A 21,154-nucleotide genomic window follows, 5' to 3' on the forward strand; every position below is an offset into this window, starting at 1 on the left:
CAACTTCAGCAAAGTCTCGGGTTACAAAATCAATGTGCAGAAATCACAAGCATTCCTATACACCAATAATAGATAAACAGAGAGCCAAATCATGAGCAAACTCTTATTCACAATTGCTACAAAGAGAAATAGAATACCTAGGAATACAATTTACAAGGGATGTGAAGGACCTCTCCAAGGAGAACTACAAACCACTGCTCAAGGAAATAAGAGAGGACATAAACAATTGGAAAAATATTTCATTCTCATGGATAGGAAGAATCAAGATTGTGAAAATGGCCATACTACCTAAAGTAATTTATAGATTCAATGCTATTCCCATCAAGCTATGAGTGACTTTATTCACAGAATTAGAAAAAACTACTTTAAATTTCATATGGAACCAAAAAAGAGCCCATGTAGCCAAGACAACCCTAAGCAAGAAAAACAAAGCTGGAGGCATCATGCTACCTGACTTTGAACTATACTACAAGGTTACAGTAACCAAAATGGCATGGTACTGGTACCAAAACAGATATATGGACCAATGGAACAGAACAGAGGCCTCAGAAATAACACCACACATCTACAACCATCTGATCTTTGACAAACCTAACAAAAATAAGCCATGGGGAAAGGATTCCCTATTTAATAAATGGTGTTGGGAAAACTGGCTAGCCATATGTAGAAAGCTGAAACTGGGTCCCTTCCTTACATCTTATACAAAAATTAACTCAAGATGGATTAAAGATTTAAATGTGAGACCTAAAAACCATAAAAACCCTAGAAGAAAACCTAGGCAATACCATTCAGGATGTAGACATGGGAAAAGACTTCATGACTAAAACACCAAAAGCAGTGGCAACAAAAGCCAAAATTGACAAATGGAATCTAATTAAACTAAAGAGCTTTTGCAGAGCAAAAGAAACTACCATCAGAGTGAATGGGCAACCTACAGAATGGGAGAAAATTTTTGCAATTTATCCATCTGACAAGGAGCTAATATCCAGAATCTACAAGGAACTTAAACAAATTTACAAGAAAAAAACAAACAACCCCATCAAAAAGTATGTGATGGATGTGAACAGACACTTTTCAAAAGAAGATATTTATGTGGCCAACAAGCATATGAAAAAATGCTCATCATCACTGGTCATGGGAGAAATGCAAATCAAAACCACAATGAGATACAACCTCATGCCAGCTAGAATGGTGATCATTAAGAAGTCAGGAAATAACAGATGCTGGAGAGGATGTGGAGAAATAAGAACACTTTTACACTGTTGGTGGGAGTGTAAATTAGTTCAACCATTGTGGAAGACAGTGTGGTGATTCCTCAAGGATCTAGAAATAGAAAAACCATTTGACCAAGGAATCCCATTACTGGGTATATCACCAAAGGATTATAAATCATTCTACTATAAAGACACAGGCACACGTATGTTTATTGCAGCACTATTCACAATAGCAAAGACTTGAAACCAACCCAAATGCCCATCAATGTTAGACTGGATAAAGAAAATGTGGCACATATCCACCATGGAATACTATGCAACCATAAAAAATCATGAGTTCATGTCCTTTGCAGGGCCGTGGATGAAGCTGGAAACCATCATTCTCAGCAAACTAACACAGGAACAGAAAACCAATCACTGCATGTTCTCACTTATAAGTGGGAGATGAACAATGAGAACCTATGGGTACAGGGATGGGAACATCACACACTGGGGCCTGTCGGGGGGTGGAGGGCAAGGGGAGGGATAGCATTAGGAGAAATACCTAATGTAGATGACGGGTTGATGGGTGCAGCAAACCACCATGGCACATGTATATCTGTGTAACAAATCTGCACATTCCTCACATGTACCCCAGAACTTAAAGTATAATAAAAAATATTATTTTGAAGGGGAACCAAGTTATTTGCCTTCATGCAGCCCTATCTGCTCAACCCCTTTGACTGAACCACTCATAGAGATTGGCATATCGTCAAATAGTTTAAAAGTTTCTTCCTGACCCCTAAGCCTTGGTTGCTGTGATTCACTAGCTACCTCTGCAACCCATCTGTCCTATTTTTTCTTTTCTTTTCTTCTCTTTTTCTTTCTTTTTTTTGAGACAGGGTCTCACTCTGTCACTCAGGCTGGAGTGCAGTGGCTCCATCATGGCTCACTGCAGCCTCCAAACCCTGGTCTCAAGTGATCCTCTCATCCCAGCTTCCCCTGTATCTGGAACCACATGTGCATGCCACCATGCCCTGCTAATTTTTTGTAGAGATAAGGTCTCACTATATTGCCCAGGCTGGTCTCAAACTCCTGGGTTCAAACAATTCTCCTGCATCAGCCCCCCAAAATGCCGAGGTTACAGGCTTAGCCATGGAGCCTGTCCTATCCTGTTTTTCAGTTGCCCTGTTCCCTTCTCCTCATTGCCACCTGCCTCATTTCTTTCCCCTCCACCTTGAGGTCTTCTTTAATACTCCCTCACAGGAGGACTTTTTCACAAGAGCAACTCATTTCCCTCTGGAGGTCAGCCCCAAGACCCAGTAGACTGGAAAGTTTTACCTGTGGTCTCCTGACAGATACCATAGGTAACCAGGCCTTTTGTCTTTAAAATAGGTATGGAGAATCTCAACATTGGAGGATAAGTCTGTGAAAAACAGCATTAGGTTCACAAAGTCCTGCTGAAACGGCACTTTAAGGAAAGTTCTCTTTGAGGATTTTTTTTTTTTTTTGAGACGGAGTTTTGCTCTGTTGCCCAGGCTGGAGTGCAGCGGCAAAATCTCAGCTCACTGCAACCTCCGTCTCCTGGGTTCAAGAAATTCTCCTGCCTCAGCCTCCTTAGAAGCTAGAATTACAGGTGCCCACCACCGTGCCTGGTTAATTTTTGTATTTTTAGTAGAGACGGGGTTTCAGCGTATTGGTCAGGCTGGTCTTGAACTCCTGACCTCAGGTGATCCACCCGCCTCGGCCTCCCAAAGTGCTGGGATTACAGGCGTGAGCCACTGCGCCTGGCCCTCTTTGAGGATTCTTTCAGACTAGCCTGGCATTGGTTCTGAGTGTTCTTACACATTCAGAAAGTAAAGCATCAAGGTTTACAGTGTAGGCCAGACACGGTGGTTCACATCTGCAATTTCAGCTCTTTGGGAGGTCTAGGTGTTACTGGAAGGGGGTCCCAATCCAGACCCCAAGAGAAGGTTCTCGGACCTCACACAAGAAAGAATTTGGGGAGAGTCCATAGAGTAAGGTGAAAGCAAGTGTATTAAGAAAGTAAAGGAATAAAAGAATGGCTACTCCAAAGGCAGAACAGCAACATGGGCTGCTCAACTGAGTGTACTTAGAGTCGTTTCTTGAATATATACTAAACAAGAGGCGGACTATTCATATATTTTCTGGGAAAGGGGCTGAGATTTCCCAGAACTGAGAGTTCTTCCCCTTTTTAGACTTTATAGGGTAACTTCCAGGCATGGCCATGGCATTTGTAAACTGTCATGGCACTGGCTAATGCATTATAATTAGAGTATAATGAGAAGTGAGGATGACCAGAGGTCACTTTCATCCTCATCTTGGTTTTGGTAGGTTTTGGCTGGCTTCTTTACCGCATCCTATTTTATTAGCAGGGTCTTTGTGACCTGTATCTTGTGCTGACCTCATATCTCATGCTGTGATTAAGAATGACTAACCTCCTGGGAATGCAGCCCAGTAGGCCTCAGCCTTATTTTACCCAGTCCCTATAGGTGGGAGGATTGCTTGAAGCTAGGAGTTGGAGTCCAGCCTGGGTAACATATTGAGATCCTGTCTCTACAAAAATAAAATAAAATAAAATAAAATAAAATAAAATAAAATAAAATAAAATAAAAAGTTACAGGTTAATAAGACTAAATTCCAGGATTTTATGTTAAAAATGGAGGTTTGAACCCTCCGCAAACACTGCTAAAATAATAGCAAAAGTTTTAAAATGGTATCAACTAGTAAGAACAAAGAGAATTGCAAGGGAAATATTCTTTGAAAAGAGAGTTCACCAATTTTTTGGATATGTAGACAAGAGGGAACAGATTAGCATCACAAAGTATAGTACAATGTAGTGCCTGTTGGGTGATTACTGACAAAACATGTGCCAGACCTGGAACCCCCAAGAAATTGAACACTTGAAGATACTTGCAATTCCAAAATCCATGAAGGTTGGAAAACAGACCAATTCTTTTTTGGAAAGCTCATTTAGTTACATAAAGTGGTCTGACTTCACTCATTTGGAGAGAAGCTAACTTGAACTGACACAAAGCTATTTATAACCTTTAATTTTTCCACTGAATGTGCACATTTATATGCTTCACTGCAGAAATAATAGTATGTTTGAGAAAATTTTATTTATTAAAATGCCAACAAAAATAGTGATATATCTATTGGGAAGACAGAAGAGAGGGCACAAGGGGTAAGACTGAAGAATGTAAGAGTTAAATCCTCAACTACCTCAAAAGGAAGTTAAGGCATAATGCTCTAAAACTGGTATGTTCAGAAATGGCAGTGTAAATATATTATTCAGAAATATGATAGCAAATAACTAAATAGTCCTATAACCACAAAGAAGACTAGGTATCCAAAAACCTTTTTTGGTTAACTTCTATCAAACAGTCAAGGCACATATAATCCTAATCTATATGACCTATTTGAGATAATATAAAGAGAAGGGCTGCTTCTCAACTCATTTAAAGGTCATAGCTTAACTTTAATACCAAAAAACAGGACAGCATGGGCAAGGAAAATTTCAGGCCAGTTATCAGTCATGAACATAGATTTATATTACTAGCAAACTAAATCCACTAGTGCATGACAAGAATACTACATAATGATTAAGTAGAGCTAATCCAGCAAAATAACGTTGATTCAGTGTAAGAATTCATGTAATATGTAACCACCACACTGACTGATTAAGGAAGAATAATCATATGATTGTTTCAGTTAATACAGAAGCATCTGTATTAATGCTGATAAAATTCAGCATTAATTTGCGATTAAAAAAATAGGCAAACCTAGATGACAAAGAACTTCCTTAATCTGATAAGGAGTGTCTACAAATAACCCACAGCAAATGGCATTATCAATAGTGAAAGGTTAAAAGCTTCTCCTTTGAAGTCCCGAACAAGGCAAAGATGCCCACCGTCACCAAGGACCTTCAATTTTGTTCTGAAGCTCTTAGCCAGGTATGAAAATGAAGAAACAAAGTTGACATTTTTGCAGATATTTACACAGACAAGTCTGAAGAATCTACAGATATGTTAGAATAAGCAAATTTTATAATTTGCTGGATACAGAATGTATAATAGAATATAAGTATATATGTCTTTGCTTCAAATAGATTTATAAACTCGAACAAACTTATTTTGCAGAACTTGACATATTGACTTTAAAATTTATGTAAAATTGCAAAGGGCTAAGAATAGCCAAGATAGTCGTGAAGAAGAAGAATGAGGTATGGACTCACCTTACCGGATATCAAGATTGAGATAAAGCTTTGGTAGTCAAGACAGTGTGGTATGAAAACAAGTACAGAACAATACTGATATGATTTGGCTGTGTTCCCACCCAAATCTCATCTTGAATTGTATTCCCACGTGTTGTGGGAGGAACCCAGTGGGAGATTATGGAGTCCTGGGGGTGGTTTCCTCCATACTGTTATGGTGGTGAATATGTCTCATGAGATCTGATGGTTTTATAAGGGGAAACACCTTTTGCTTGACTCTCATTCTCTCTTGTCTGCCACTACGTGAGATGTGTCTTTTGCCTTCCACCATGATAGTGAGGCCTCCCTAGCCACGTGGAACTGAGTCCATTAAACCTCTTTTTCTTTATAAATTACCTAGTCTCGGGTATGTCTTTATCAGCAGTGTGAAAACAGACTAATACAAATACCCAATGGAAGGGACTAGAAAGTCTAGACACAGATCCTTTCTTATATTAACATTTTACTTATGAGAAAACAGGCATTGAAGATCACTAGAAGAAGAAATAATTTTTAAAAATAGCGTTTGGGTCAATACATAGTATACAGCTATTCATCTAAGAAAATAAAAAGAGACTGGACGTGGTGGCTTATGCCTGTAATCCCAGCACTTTGGGAGGCCAAGGTGGGTGGATCCCTTGAGATCAGGAGTTTGAGACCAGCCTGGCCAACATGACGAAACCGTATCACTACTTAAAAAAAAAAATTACAAAAATTAGCCTGGCATGGTAGTGGGTGCCTGTAATCCCAGCTACTTGGGAGGCTGAGGCAGGAGAATCGCTTGAACCCGGGAGGCGGAGTTTGCAGTGAGCTGAGATCGAGCCATTGCACTCCAGCCTGGACTCCATTTCAAAAAAATAAATAAATAAAGGAAAGAAATCTGACACCTTTTGACACTAAACACAAAAATCAATTCCAGATCGATTAATTAAAAAACTGTGAAGAGTTTAGAAGATATGATGGAGACTATTTTGATGACCCTGCATAAGAAAATATTTAAAAATATGAGACACAAAAATGTTAATCAACAATGTAATGATTAATAAATCTGACTACATTAAAGAACTTCTGTTCATCAGTCACTGCAAAGAGAGTGAATGTTTGAGCCGCGAAGCGAGAGAGCTGAATAACTAAGAAAGGGCTGAAGTCAAAGATGTATAAAGAACTTCCACAAATCCAAAAGCCTGACTGAAAACTGGGCAAAAGTCTCAGATAGACACTTCACAAGAGAGGAAAGGTAAATTGCTGAGAAACAGAAAAACTCTCTTAACCTTAAACTAATTAAACTATAAATGGAACTATAATTAAATACAGTTAAACATATAGATATATATTACACAGCCAACAGATTGGTACAGGTTGAAAGGTCCAAAAGACTTTGAGTGTTAAAGTCAGTGGGCAGTCTGACAAACTTTCACTTATTGCTGAAAGGGCATGAATTTGTACCACCACTTTAGAAAACAGTTTGGCATTATCTAGTACATTTGAAGAGATGCAACCTCTATAATACAGCATTATCACTCCTTAGTACATATCCTAGAAACAATTATCTGCATGTGTACCAACAGATAAGAATAAGAATGCTTATGATAGTGTTGCTCTTCACAGCCTCAATGAAAATGACCTGAATGTTAATCCACAGCAGAGCTGATAATAAACTAATTGTGGATTGATATGTCGTGGTTGAGTCTCATTAGCATAATAAATAAGTGAAAGGAATAAGAGACAAAAGAATACATATAGCGTGGTTGTATTAGTATATAATATATTTTAAAGAATGCAAAATTGCCTGGTATCCCAAAGACTGAAATTGAGACTCTCTTCCTTTCTCTCCAATTTCTTTATACTTGTGTTTCCCCAGATATTGCATTTTACTCTATGAACTTAAGTTTGACCTGTGGAAATATTTTGCCCCAGAGTTAGTTGTGATATTAAGTTTCTTATATTTAATAGGTAAAACCCAGTTATTATAAATTCTCTCAGAAAAAGGGAATTTCAGACATTCCTGTTTTTGTTGCTTTGTTTTGCAAAATTTATATATCTTTACTGTTGGCACTGTTTAATCTTTCTTACTTTGCTTATTAAAAACCTCTTCATTGCCACTCTCTTCCAGCACGGGGCTGAATTGCCTAGTGACATAGCTTCTGCTTCCACTTGAGTCAATATGGAATGTTATTTCTTTCTATCTATTCAATGATAAAACCCACTACCTTTTTGTAAGCCAATTTATACTCAAGGTCTCTAGACCACCACAGCACTATACATCCTAAAATTTACCATGTGTGGCACCTTTGTAGCCAACCCCCTTCCCACAGAATGTCAACTTAACTATTTTTATCAAGGCAACAAAATATTAAGTCGACAACTCATTATAGACCATAGCAATAAATATTGAAGTTCAAATTTCTTACATAAACTCCTTTGTCAAAAATAACATCTGCAAGAACAATTTTATGAAGCAGGCACTATCACATTTCAGCAGCTTTTGGATAAAATGAACATTTTCTCCTTATTGAGATTTATTTCACCATTTGTTAGAAAAGCCTGTTAATATCAAGGCCAAATGCTAGAATTCCATTAATTTGCACCAAGAAGAAGGAAAAAACCCCACATTTTAGAAGCTCAAAATGTACAGTTTGGAAAGGAAAAAGATAAACTAAGATTATTAAAAAATTGAATATGAGCTATGAAATGTTTTGCATCTATAATACCAAGATGACACCCCTAGGCTAGGTCCTACTTTATCTTTATTATTTCTGGTTATTCTGTTAACTGTCCCAAGCATATTTTTCTGGTTTTCTACAGAACTGGCAACTGCTAATATTTCCTGATTTTGTTCAGTCACTTTCTTGCTGTGTTCTGCTCTGTGGAAATGTGTATGGTGCTAGGAGACCTAATTGAAAAATGGGTTTAGAGTGAGCCAGACCTGAATGTAAATCTTGACTTGGTCACTGAGCAAGTTATAGAACTTTCTCTGTGAAATTGCAATAATAATACTTTGTTCATGCTTTGAGGTTTGTGAGGACAATGAGTAATGCTTTCATGGACAAGATGTCTCACTTTACAGTTGACAAAATACATGTACACACACACACACACACACACACACACACAAGCCTGGTACAGTGTAAGCCAATTTGCCATGCCAAAGGGCAGTTCAGAAGCAACAGCCCTACCATGGCCCAAGCAAAGTGGCTGTGGCCTGCTACCTTCTGCAGACTGGGCCGAATTCCAGGCATAAGCAGAGGCCACTCATATACTCATATTTGGCCTACAGATTCATTTTGTTTAACTTGCATAGCACTATTTTAAAGGTAAATGCATGCCAGTCTGTAAAAATGGGATGACTTCATATAAAAGACAGAATTTTCTACTTCTCTTGAAAAATTGGAAGAAAGTGGTAGCGTGAGTCCACAAACTGCTGGGGGAAGATCATTAGGGCTGGGGAGTGGCAGCCTCTTTTCGTGGCATATGCCCAGTCCATCATGGGCCACCCCAGGCTGCAATTCCCAGGTACTTTATCTGGCAGGCATTTTACTTGCTACTGGGAGTCTGATAAATGGATGGGCTACACAGTCTCCATCCAGGTAAGCTGTCTTTCAAAAATGCTCTCACACCCAGACCTGAGAAGTTTAAACAGCCTTGGTTGTGTGCTCTGGGAAGCAGGGAGGGTAGCTGTACTGCGGGTCAGTCAAGGTTAGTTCTTTGCTGCCCAGGCTGGAGTGGCGATGACATTCTGAACATCAATTGGCCACAGGCAAGGAGGGAAAGCCTCACTGGCCCAGCCCTAGGAGGAGATGTGTGAGGTTATTTGTTCTTCCTAAGGATGGGCCAAGGCTGTATGCTCAGGCAGCTTTTCTTCCTCTCTAGTTCATAAAATGCTGTTGAATATCTGTTCTTCTACTGACATCCTGAGTGCTAGGCCCTTTTCCATTTATTTTTTCTTCTCTACTCCTGATGTGGCTGCCCTCCTCACTATCAAGGCTGCAGTGGCCAAACTATTTGGGTGAAGGGAGCATGGTCAGTGAGCAAAGAGTCCCTGGCTAGTGCAAGATTAAAATGGAAATTTGCATTTTCCACACATTCAGCTCTGAGCTGAAAGAGTGGAAGATGGAGTTTCTCCTTCCACAGAGCAAAGGAGCCAGTGGATTTATAAATAGGTGGAAAACTGTGCAGGATTTTCACCATAGGAATTCAGTGGAGAAGGAGCACTGAAATTAGATATTAGACATTCACAAAATTAACTAAGATCCCAAGCATAAAGAGTTATTCAATAGCTTCTAATGGTCTGAAAGACAGAAAAGGTATCAAGCTAACTTTTTTTTTTTTTGAGATGGAGTCTCACTCTGTTGCCCAGGCTGGAGTGCAGTGGCACGATCTTAGCTCACTGCAACCTCCACCTCCCGGGTTCAAGCAATTCTCCTGCCTTAGCCTTCTGAGTACCTGGGAGTGCAGGCACACACTGCCACGCCCGGCTAATTTTTTGTATTTTAGTAGAGATGGGGTTTCACCGTGTTGCCCAGGCTGGTCTCGAACTTCTGAGCTCAGGCAGTCTGCCAGCCTCGGCCTCCCAAAGTGCTAGGATTAGAGGCGTGAGCCACCGCACCCAGCTCAAGCCAACTTTTGATTGATAAATTGTTCCATCTTTTTCCTAATGCCACAGTTGGTAAATTTGGGAAATTGTAAAACAAATGTGAGGTGATTAATTGCCCATGGTTGAAGCCTTGCCCTTTTTAGGTCCCTTCCTTTTCTCATTGCCCCATTTTCTATACTGTCCAATTATCTCTGACTTGGTATCCCTGAAATGGAAACAAGTTCTGAAGTGTTTGCTTTATACCAACATATACCCTCCCTGATCGTCCTCCCAGATGGATTTCTGTTTCCTGCAACATTCACGCAGTGGCCTCTTTGTGGTGGAAAGGTGAAGGGTAATTTCCACCAAAAGCTTGCTGAGGTATGTTTTAATTAAGGAATGGGATGTAGCACTTTCCAGTTACATTAATGAAAATTCCAAGAAACAATTCTGCTTGGAAGGAAATACGTGTAATCTTCAGTTGTGTCTGCAATGCCTAGAAGTATGGACCCGTCCATTATCAAAAGTAGAGTTCACTAATCATGATATAAGACCCCACTCAGTCTAGAGCTGCATTGTCCAACCCAGTGACCATGAGCCATATGTGGCTACTGAGCATTCAAAATGTGCCTAGTCCAAATTGAGAAGTGCTGTTAGTGCAAAACATACACTGGATTTCAAAGAATTAGCATGAAAAAACTTGTAAAATATCTAATTAACAAGTTTAAAATATTGGTTGCATGTCAAAATGATATATTTTGGATATATTATATAAAATCTATTAGTAATATTAATTTTCACCATTTTTGAAGTAAAATATCTAATTAACAAGTTTAAAATATTGGTTGCATGTCAAGATGATATATTTTGGATATATTATATAAAATCTATTAGTAATATTAATTTTCACCATTTTTGAAGTTAAAAATGTGGCTACTAGAAAGTTTAGAAATGTGTATGTGGCTTACATTGTATTTCTGTTGGGCAGCACTGCTCTAGAAGACAGAAGAAAACACTACCCTTTTCATTGCGTCACCTTTCAGTCCCTGTGAAGTCTACCCAGGATAAATATTCAGGGATCCATCACTCTCCCTTCTCCTCTCTTCCATGCCAGTTCCCCTGGGTATCCTCTAACCTCAACACTCCACCACCTTCCATTTGTCTCTCATTATGGGTGACGCTCTTTAAGACGCTAAAGACCAAATGGATCATGGTTTTTTACTCTTTCTTGGAAGGGCATTGAGAGATCTATAGTCTCCCTTGTAGCAGAATTGATTTAGCTCTTTTAAAGTCTTCAGATAGGTACATTAACAATACAAACAAACTGTCCTCCTACTAATTTTGATGACCTTCCATGGCCAAGTTTTGAAGAGCTCTGATGCTAATATGATCTCAGACTCCTGACTTGATTCCACCAGATATCCTGTCCTACCACACATGCAAAATAACTCTCCATAAAACCCACCGAATACTTTTCAATGTATTCCATGTATTTTCTTACTGCATCCTCACAGAATACATTGAATAAAGTAGATCTATTATAAAGCTCATTTTATAGCTATAGTTCCCAAAATGTAAAGTGTTTTGCACAAAGACTCAGAAAGGGCTAATCATAGAATTAGGTCATAAGCCCTAATTCTCTTCCAGGATCCCTGGTTCTCTACAGCAAGAGTAGAAAACAACAGAAAATGTGCTCACACTCTTACACAATAGCTCTAACCAGTTTCTCCTCCAATCCAGTTTTCACAATGTTGCCTGAGTTATCCTTTGAAAATGCAGACTTGTTTATATGTATTTGCTATAAAACAAACAAACACAAGCCAATCTTCACTGGCCATTGAATTACAACCAATCCCTTTAGTGTGCATAAGTGGACATTGATATGCCATCCCAGCCTCATTTCTTTCCTCTCCATCTGCAATCTCTGGAAGAAGCAGGTTGGGTTTTCCCTCTTCCACACTGCACCCAGCACCTGCTCAAATGCCACAACTCAGCACTTCTTGCGTCTTGTTTTCTCAGATCCTCTCTTCTGGCTCTTTCCATCACCTCTAAATCACTCACCCCCTTTATCTTCTAGCAAAGCCTTTGGGCTCAGAGCAAATGTCAACTCTATTGAAAGCTTCATCCAAACTTCCTAGGAAGAATTAATATCTTCCTTCTCTGGGTTTCTGTAATCCTTTGTACTGACTTTATCCACTATACAGTACCATTATTATTATTATGTTAGAGTCAACTCTTGTGCTTGTCTCCTGCTTTAGACTGTGAACTTCTTGAGGACAGAGACTGTCCATCTTTGTATCTCTATGTGTAGTAGATGCTCAGTGGATGGTCCCATCCATTCTCATCTATATATTGGTGTTTCCCAGGTCTATCTGCTGAACTCAGCTTTCTCTCCCAGTTCCAGATCCAATCATCTGACAAATATCTCTCATCTGATGTTCCACAGGGACTTAAAGCTCATTGTGACTTAACTTGAACTCACTTCCTCCCCTACCCAACCTGCTTCTTCTAGAGTCCCTATCTCTGTATTTGACATCATCATCTATCCAGCTGCTCAATCCAGAGAGTGGGAGTTATCCTTGACTACATCCCCTCTTTTGCTGACATTCCTCTCCCTCATCCAAACAAACTGATGTATTACTTCTGCTTCTCAAAGATCAATTAAATCTGTGTACTTTATCCCTACTGCCATTATCTCAGGACATCATCATCTCTTGCCTAGATTACAGAAATCAAATCCTTTGGTGTCTCCTTGTCTTCAGACTTGCCTCCAGCTCCCAGAAAAGTATCTGGCATGTTGCAAGTACTCAATAAATGTATATTGAATGAATCAATCAATGGCTGTGCATAGATGAGTTCACATCTGGCGCAGCCATGCTCAAAGGAACCTCATCTGTTTGAAAATGTCCACTCGCTTCCTGATGGAACGACCCAGGAAATGACTTTAGAGCTGTTTGTTTTTGAATTGAAGACTTGAATAGTTTTCTTAACATATGTAGCACCCAGAAGCTTTCAACACATTTGTAGATCAGTCATGTCGGTTAAGTTTCACATTCCCCTATGAGATAAATGACCTTGAGAACTCCCTTTGGTAGCTGAGTCTCTTTTTTGCAGAGTTACAGAGTCTAAATCATTTTCCCAGAGTTAGCAAGGTGGTAAGGAGAAGAGGCAGGGCTCAGGTCAAAGCATGCAGTCTACAAAGGCTAGACCAGTTTGGCTAAATTTGGCCTCAGACTCACTGGAGCAGGCTTGGATCTCTCACTCAGTGTAAAGCTTGCTCCTCAGAGAGTAGCTCTGGCAAGGGGATACTGTAGGCCAGTGGAGCTGAATGAAAACTTCTGAGCCTCTGCTGACTAGAGGCCTGACACCTCATGCTCATAGCCTGTGGAGCCTGGGAGAGGGGCAAGCGAAGGAAGGCCTGGAACTTGGGCTTGAGGCTCTTCCTTGCCTCACTGTCATCAGTAGTTATGGCTGTCTCTTCCAGATTACTGCTGGAGATGTTAGGAATGATGTGCTCTCTCTCTCTCTCTTGCTCTCTGTCCTTAGTTTGCTTTCTGGAAACCAAAACTGCTGGAAATGCAGAAATGCTGTTGATAAAATCTATTTGGTAAGGGCAGAAAATTCAGAATTGTGAGTAATCACAGGATGCGAGAAGAATTGCTGCAGTCAGCTTTGATGCCAGGAAATAGGCTGTGGATGGGCACAGATAGTGGAAGAAAAGAATGGGAGCACATCTCAAATAACACTGCAGGTGGCCTGAGCTCTGGAGTGGGCCCACATCTTCCCTAGGCACCATGTGTAGCACTGCTGATGGGGAGCAGGAAGATTTCACTCATGTGGCTCTCAGTGGGTGCACACTGAGCACCACTGTGTGTGAGGCCCTGTGCCAGGCACTGGGCATGGAGCTGACGCAGCACAATCCCTGCTTCCTAGCCGCATAGTGTAGCCAAGCAGATAAGCTGTGCACATAAATAGCATGGTGCAAAATACAAAGTCATACATTTCACAAAAGAGATTTTTACAAGGTCCTGGGGCATCTAGAGTGGAGGGAACCAGGGGCCTTCTTCATGAGGGAAGAGGGATATTGTGACCTGTTAGGTTAGGTATTTAAGTTAGTTTTGGTGTAGTCAGGTGTGGCATAGTAAGAAACATTCAAACTGGAATGGCAAAACAATTATATTTATTACTCACAGACCCTGAGACATGAGAACAGTACACCTTTCAGGTCAACAGGAAGGGGAAGGGGACATCCAGAACACATGAGCTCAACCAGCAGATTGGAAACAAAAGAGAGGGAGGAAACTGTGGGCTGAAGCCTTGACTGGGATTCAGGGCATTGCCTATAGGGGTTTCCCACAGGAGGGTTGGATTGCTTAATTTGAAGGGAGTATGAAGCTAAGTGTGGGAACTTAGGGTTACCTTATCAAGTTCATCAGGCTTGAAGCAGAAGTAAGGTGGTTAAGTGGTTCAGGGTACAGGGCCTTATCTGTCTAAAAAATGAAGACGGGAACTGGGTGAAGACCGTCTTGAAATATGTAGGTCAAGTGTGACAAGCAGGGACAGAATAACAAGAAAGATGTTGCAGCAGCATTAATATAATGAGAATTATGACAAGACATTTCAACTGGGCTTAGACTTATATGTAGACTTGGATAAACAGAGAGTAAGAACATTCCAGAATGAAATAATTGCATATATAAAATCAAGAGCTAGGATTCATGGCAAGGAATCTGTTGCTAAAAGTTCTTCAAAACTCAGGAATAGGGAACCCGGCAGCTCTAGGCAATCTGGCCTTCTCTGTTGCTTCTGTGGATTTTAACCCCTGCTCCTGTGGCTGGTGGCTAAGGGTTTCTATTTCTATATGATTCTGGAGCTTTATGGCTACTTGGTTCTTAGCTTGTTAGTTACCCCAGAAATAATTCTACAGAGTTGATTTCCAGGGTACTGAGTCCTGTTCCCTGGTGGAAATCCTCTGCATAAAAGTTGTTGCTGACTTTCTTAGTGCACTCTCTCTGTATCTTTTGATTCCTTTACCATTTTTGTGCATACTGGCCCTCCACATGCTTTCCCTCCCAATAGCCAGCAAATGCACCTTTGTCAATGACTGCCCGAAGGCTGAGGGGCCTGCTTGGCCTGTGCCCATGAAGACCAAGATATGCCTGGGAATATATGTCCTTCCCAGGGTCAGCCCTTGACTGGTGATAGATGGATGTAAAGTAGAAGTACTCTACTTTCGTTGTCCCCGACATGTGCCTAACCTGCCTCCAGAGACATTGTGAGGTTAAGCCAAAGTTTCCTCTGGGGACTTAGCTGGGCATCATACATTGCTTGACCTTTTTTCTTTCCTGATCCCACTTCCCCTTCACTTCTCCAGGTTTTCCCTAGAGAAAATTACTTCCTAATAAATTACTATCACTCAAACTTTCATCTCAAGGTCTGCTTCTGTGGAATCCAACTAAGACATAAGCCAAGTCTGGTAGGCAACATAATGCCCCCTTCAAAGTGTTCACATCCTCACCCTTAGAGCTTATGAATACAGCAAAGGGGGCTTTGCAGGTGTAACTAAGTTTGTAGATCTTAAGACAGAGAGATCATCTTGGGTTACCTGGGTGGGCCTAATCTAATCATGTGAACTCTTAAAAGCAGATAACTCTCTGGAAGGAGGCAGGAAGATGCAGCAGAAGAAGCAATCAGAGAGATTGGAAGCATAAGAAGGATTTGACACACGTTTGTTGTCTCTGAGATGCATGGGCCAAGTGCAAGGACCTGAGAGTGGCCTCTAGGAGTTGACATCTGGTAAGGAAAACAGAGGCTTCCATCCTATAGCTGCAAGGAACTTAATTTAGCCAACATTTTGAATGAGTTAGAAACAGATTCTTTCCAGTGCCTCCCACAGGCTGACACCTTAATTTCCACCTATGAAACCCAGAGCAACGAGACCAGTCAAGTCCACTCTTAAAAACTTTTTTCTTTCTTTTCTTTTCTTTTCTTTCCTTTCTTTCCTTCCTTTTTCTTTCTCTCTTTCCTTCTTTCTTTCTTTCTCTTTCTTTCTTTCTTTCCTCTCTCCCTCTCTCTCCTTCCTTCCTTTCTTCTTTCTTTCTTTCTCCTTCCTTCCTTCCTTCCTTCCTTCCTTCCTTCCTTTTTCTTTCTTTCTTTTTGAGACAGAGTGTCACTCTGTTATCCATGCTGGAGTGCAGTGGTGTGATCACGGTTCACTGCAGCCTCTACTTCCCAGGCTCAAGCAATACTCCCACCTCAGCCTCCCGAGTAGCTGGGAGTACAGGCATATGCCACCATGCCCAACTAATTTTTGCACTTTTTGTAGAGACGGGTTTTCCCTTTGTTGGCCAGGCTGATCTCGAACTCCTGGGCTCAAGCAATCTGCCTGCCTCGGCCTCCCAAAGTGCTGGGATTACAGGCATGAGCCACTGTGCCCAGTCGTAGTTCTTTCTTTTGACCTGTAGAACTGTGAGATAATAATATGTATTTTTTTAAGCTGCTAAATTTGTAGTAATTTGTTACAGCAGCAATGGAAACAAATATACCCAAGTTTCACATAAATAATGTGCACACTCACTGTCTATCCTGGTGGTGACTTGTGCTGGGAATGTCATGAATTTTTTCCATATGACCACCCATACTTCAGATCCACACTGATGTAAAGATTTATGAAGTCTGTTGAGCTTTCCAAGGGCCGTCATTTCTTCTGCCCTCTCCCTGACCTCAATCTGGTTGCACTAGGGGTAGGGGCCTTAGTTTGCTTTATTTTCCTCTTACCTGTATTTTATCAGTGAAGGAATGCAGAGGACTGTGGAGATGGGACTTCTGGCAGTGCAGAGGGCATAGGCAGACATGGGAAATCACTTGGTTGTGGTGAATTAGCTTGTCACCTGAGGGACAGGGGGAGTTAGCACAGAGGGAGCTCCCACCAGGGCACTGAACTCCTATATTAGGTTCTCCAGGTTGAGATGTGTGAGTGCAAAGAGTGAAACTGCATTCGGAAATCCTGAGGTCCTTAGAGCAAAGGAGCTCGGCCTCCATCCTACAGTAGCAAGAATTGTTGGAGGCTCTCAGCAGGGGTCCTGGATTCTCCAGTGACATATTTATTCTTTCTCTTCTGCATCTCTGTTGAAGCACGTGTGCTCCTTTTACCAATTATGAGATTTTTTTTCCTGATCTTCTGTCTAACAATAACTTACTCTGAGCAGACACTCTGTAGTCTCAATATGTAATATTTTTTATCTACGTGCAGCTGCACACCTGTGCTATAGCCTTGAGGCCTGAATAGAAGCCGACTTCTCCACTGGGAGGTTTCCCTACATTACCACTCGGTGGGTTAGAAGTTTCTTCTATCCCAGTGCCTGACTCTGACAATCTGAACTGATGAAAGGTAAGAGAAATGGCAATCTGAGCACCTGCTGCTCCCCAGGCTCTTTCTCTTTCTGCCTCCACCTATAGAGAGGCACCTCTACTTGTGAATATGCTCCCAGGCCTGTGGTGATGTCAGGTGGTATTAAAGGATGGAGCACAAGTCCTGCCCAAACAGACCTTACCCAGTGGTGTTCTTCCTGTTGCCCTGTCCTTAGCTTTTTTGCGTTTGTTTAGTTTTTGAGCACCCTGAGAATGGATTCATTTCTCAGGCAAATTTTACATTAATAAAGCTCATGAATAAGACTAACGTATAATGTAAATAGGCCAAATCCATCATTTACAAGAACTGTCTCAAGAAGCAAAATGTTTAAAGTTCAAATTAGTAGGACAGTCTTTCTCTGTTTTCAGAGTTAGTTGAAATTCAAATCGTAATCAGAATCCCAACTCTCATTTGCAGTGAAATCTCTGCCACGGAGAGAACATTCTGAAGCCCAAGGGGTCCACAGATATTCCCTGTAGTCAGCCATGCAGGAAGCCAAATAATCCAAAGGTTGATTGGTAAGGGTGGAATCAGAACCAGGGGAATTAAATAAATGATCAATACTTGTGGCTTTTTCACTCCTGTAGTTCAGCGAACGAGAGTGGCGCCCAGCAGCTGCTTCTCTCCTGTTGTTTGCTGAGTGGGAGGGAGTGTTACAGCTCTTGTACTCTGCTGCCTACAGCTCAGCGGGCAGGAGTACTAAGCTCTTTCACTCCCACAGTTCGGCGAGTTCCAAGTTCTTGTCCCACGACCAAGAGGAATAACACACGTGGACACTGGAGAGTGAGTAAAGCAGAGTAGAATTTTATTGAGCGACAGAAAGACAGCTCTCAGTATCAAGAGGGGACCCAAAAGTGGGTTGCTATCTGTGAGGCTGAGACCAGGGTTTTTAATGGGTCTAGAATGGGGTAGTGTGTGTTGATTGGTCCATGGATGGTCTTGGAAAAAGCACCATTCAATTGGGTAAAAGGCATAATTAAGAAGGAACCAATCCAGAGAGTGGGTAAAACTGGGATAGAAGTGCTCACTCAGTTGTGGACTCTGTTTGGAACTGGCAGCTTGGTTTTCAGGCTTTAAACTGTCCTTGGCTTGAAGGTGGGGTTTCACTGGGGACCCATCCCTGTCTGCCTAGGAATTTGTCTGTCTCCTGTCACTATCAATACCATCACGACATCATAGCTGGATGCTTTTCTCTTACAGTTGGGATGGTCTTAGAATGGCATTGGAATACTCAGAGTCCATTATCAAGGATTCACCATGTCTTTCTCCATCTTCATATTAAAGCTGTCTTTGCACCACAACCTAAATGCACTAGGTTGGGCATGACCTTATCTTCACTGGACAGTGTTTAGCTTCTTAACACTCCAGTGTTCAGGGGATCTCTCTGGTTTTTGCATGACTGATACAGGCCCTTTTCTAAGGAAGTTTCTTCTTTAGATACCAATATGTTTAATCTGTTTAGCTAGGTCCTGCTAAATAGAAATCCCTTCTGACTTCTTGAGGTATGTTTTCTCCATTTCATTACAAATTGAATTTACAACTTGACTGTCAAGAAAAAATATTTCTGTCATTCTCATGTTCTCTCATTATGTATCCCAAACTTCTCAGAAAGTCATAAGCTTCACCATTTTCTCTCTATGACTTCCTGCCCTGATATTCTCTAGAAGTTCTAGGCTCCAAATGGGTATATAAGTCTTACATGGGATAAAGGTGCAGGGACAGGGCCTAACACCTTGGCCACTACAGGATATGTGCCCAACCAGCAGACAGCTACTCAGAAGTCTGATTGCTACAGAAGATATGCAGTGGGAGAGGGAAATTTTTTTTTCTTTCTTTCAAAAAAGCAGGGCTGGGTGGTGGGATGAGGCATGGACCACCTATTATCATTTATTTATCTATATCCATCTACCTTTTTAGTGAAAAATTTTACTAGATTTTGGCTATTGACTACAAATTGTGGTTTCAGCGTGGCTGTGAGTTTCTTAATTTGTGGGGTTATTTATAGTTTGGGGAAATCTCTATTGAGTGTTTCTCACTAGATTTAATCATAAATATAATTCCTAGTTCTTCAGCATATTTTGAGGTTTGTAGCTACAATATCTAAACTTAAAACTATGAAAATCATTAGCAAATGAAAGGCATTGTTACTGTCCTGGCTTCTCTCTTCCTTTGCACATGAATTTGGGCAGGTGAAGTTTTGGACATACAGCGCTAATTAATTGAGACTCAACAGCAATAACTTCATGATGTAAAGTAAGTTCATGATAAGGGCTCTCCGAAATGTCAGCATTCATGTTGGCATCTTTCTGAAGAGTCTGTTGACTGTAAAATTGACTTTATGAATTTTAGAAATAGGTCAAGTTTAACAGGACCTTTAATAATTTCAAGACTCAGCATATGCCATGGGAAATGAAGACTGAAAATATTAAAAGTAAATATTTTAGGGGCAGTGTTCTTAGTAGGGAAAACTGAATATTTTTCTGAAGTGTTTGTGCTGTTGGCCTTCTGTTTATGTTCTTTCACAGGTTGTGATATGTTGGAAAATGGATGAGCTTGAAGCTGGTAAAAACAAGAATGGAATCCAATCAAAAGAGTTTAGATCAATTGATTTTACTTCTCTTCGAACTTTGCTTAACAGAAAAATGTGGGCGACGATATCAGGATTCAAGATACAACATACTAAAAGTTGTCAGCAGGTGTTAATTTTTTCCTTTTGCAGCACCTTTATCTTCTTTTTTTTTTAGTCACTTTTATTCTTTGACCCATCAATATCATCACATCTCATCTTTTTCAAATCGGGTACTTTGGATCAGTTTCTAGTCTATACATAATCCCAGAGATAAGAAAAGTTCCTTTATTTGAGGATAATTTGTCATGAACATTACTATCATGTTTTGACATTTATCAATTATTTGCTGGTTTGGGAAAGAGACCATTAGTATTTAAAACCTCAACGTCGCATCTACTGTATTGCTTAGGCAGGCAGAAGAATAAATGAAATTAAAGCATTTGTTCTTCTAAATTATGAGGTGATCTCGTGTTCTTCATTCACATATGTAATATTACTCTTTAATCTTCTCCAAAATATGTTCTTATCTGTCAGCTGATTTAATTTGACCCTCCCAGACCACTTTAGGAAATTGTTTGATACTTTTTTGTTGTTGTTACAGTCAAGGAAACTGAGACACAAAAAGACACAAAAGACGCATACCCAGCTTTAGTGTCTTGCCCAAAGAATCCAAGGCTCTCCAGTGCTAGATAGGTTTTTTTAATCCCCAGAGGAGCTACAGACACCTTAAATGCTATGCCATTTGCAGTAAGTATTTGCACATAGTCATGCATTAATCATGTTAATATTACTGTTATAAACACCCATGCATCTATTTTAAGGTGCACCAAGGTAACAGTTTGGCCATACGCATTATTTTCTTTTCGGATTTTTAATCATTCATAATATCTAGCCAATAACAATTTCAGTACAAATGGATTAGTGAGCATATTACAAATTACTTCTACCTATAGTTATTGCCCTTGGAAAGACTGTATTCTTAGCTATTTATTAAGAACTTCAAAACTCTTAGCATAACATAAATTAAATCAGATTATTTAAAATGGTCACTAGTGCATTATAATAGTTCTTGGTTGCAAATGTATGTTTTGTTATTTTTGAGTCCTTTGATTATGACTATACATTAGCAATA

Source organism: Pan troglodytes, chromosome 2, assembly GCF_028858775.2.
Source record: "Pan troglodytes isolate AG18354 chromosome 2, NHGRI_mPanTro3-v2.0_pri, whole genome shotgun sequence".
Lineage (NCBI taxonomy): Eukaryota > Metazoa > Chordata > Mammalia > Primates > Hominidae > Pan > Pan troglodytes.